Source organism: Rutidosis leptorrhynchoides, chromosome 5 (assembly GCF_046630445.1).
Source record: "Rutidosis leptorrhynchoides isolate AG116_Rl617_1_P2 chromosome 5, CSIRO_AGI_Rlap_v1, whole genome shotgun sequence".
NCBI classification, from domain to species: domain Eukaryota; kingdom Viridiplantae; phylum Streptophyta; class Magnoliopsida; order Asterales; family Asteraceae; genus Rutidosis; species Rutidosis leptorrhynchoides.
The window spans coordinates 94,908,621-94,910,098 of NC_092337.1; the positions used below are offsets into that span (position 1 = coordinate 94,908,621).

At 35.7% G+C, this 1,478-nt stretch overlaps 1 non-coding gene across 1 annotated transcript; it reads right to left on the minus strand.

Moving 5' to 3' along the window:
- Positions 1 to 291: 291 nt before the first annotated feature.
- On the minus strand, positions 292 to 398 carry LOC139850857 (small nucleolar RNA R71). The gene has a single exon (XR_011760234.1). It is a non-coding gene; the product is annotated as a small nucleolar RNA R71 (small nucleolar RNA).
- Between the last annotated feature and the right edge of the window lie 1,080 nt (positions 399 to 1,478).

The window sequence follows — 1,478 nt, forward strand, 5'->3', positions numbered from 1 at the left end:
CCAGATTATGAAATCAAAGGACAAATTCTACACATGGTGACTAATCAATGCCAATTTAGTGGTGCGCCGAAGGAAGATCCAAATGAACATCTTCGTACCTTTAATAGGATCTGCACACTATTTAAAATAAGAGAAGTGGAAGATGAACAGATATATCTCATGTTATTTCCCTAGACTTTAAAGGGAGAAGCCAAATATTGGTTGGAATCGTTACCTGAAGGGGCGATTGATACATGGGACGTTTTAGTTGAAAATTTTCTTAAACAATTCTTTCCGGCATCTAAAGCCGTAAGACTTCAAGGAGAAATTGTTACGTTCACACAGAAACCAAATGAAACTCTATATGAGGCATGGACAAGATTTTGAAAGTTATTAAGAGGATGTCCGCAACATGGTTTAGATACCTGTCAAATAGTACAAATATTCTACCAAGGATGCGACATCACTACAAGGAAAGACATCGATATAGCAGCTGGTGGTTCCATTATGAAGAAAATCGAAACTGATGCTTATAAAATTATCGATAACACTGCTTCCCACTCAAATGAGTGGCACCAAGAAAAAGATATCGTTAGATCATCTAAAGCAGCTAGAGCCGATTCTAGCCATGACTTAGATTCCATTTCCGCAAAGATAGATGCTGTCGAGAGACGAATGGAAAAGATGACTAAGGATATTCACTCAATACGAATTAGTTGTGAGCAGTGTGGAGGACCACATTTGAAAAAAGATTGTCTCAGTATTGAATTAACAATGGAACAAAGAGAGAATATTTCATACATAAACCAAAGGCCTGGAAATAATTATCAGAATAATTATCAACCGCCAAGACCGATTTACAATTAAAACCAGAATTATAACTGAAATATTCCATACAACAACCAATAAGGTCCTAGCAATCAACAAGTATCCAATAATACTTACAACCAGCAAAGACCTAATTTTCAAAATAAACCACAAACCGATGATAAAAAGCCAAATTTAGAAGATATGATGACGAAGCTAGTTGAAACTCAAACGCAGTTTTTCACATCTCAAAAACAAACTAATGAACAAAATGTTCAAGTATTTAGAAATCAACAAGCTTCTATTCAAAATTTGGAACAAGAAGTAAGTAACCTAGCAAGGTTAATAGGTGAAAGAAAACCGGGAAGTTTACCTAGTGATACAAATGCTAACCCCCGGAATGAAACAGCTAAAGCTATTACCACAAGAAGTGGTACAACACTTAAACCACCTGAAATACCTGTAACTTCTGATGAAACTATTCCTACTCCACAAGAACCACAACCTGAACAAGATAAGGAAACAGAACCGGTAGTTGAAAAGGTTAATGAAGATAACACAATTAAGTCTAAACCTTATGTTAAACCATACCAACCACCACTTCCATACCCGAGTAAAATGAAGAAAGAGAAACTTGAAGCCGAGCAATCCAAATTCTTGGATATGTTTAAACAGATAAATGTAAATCTTTC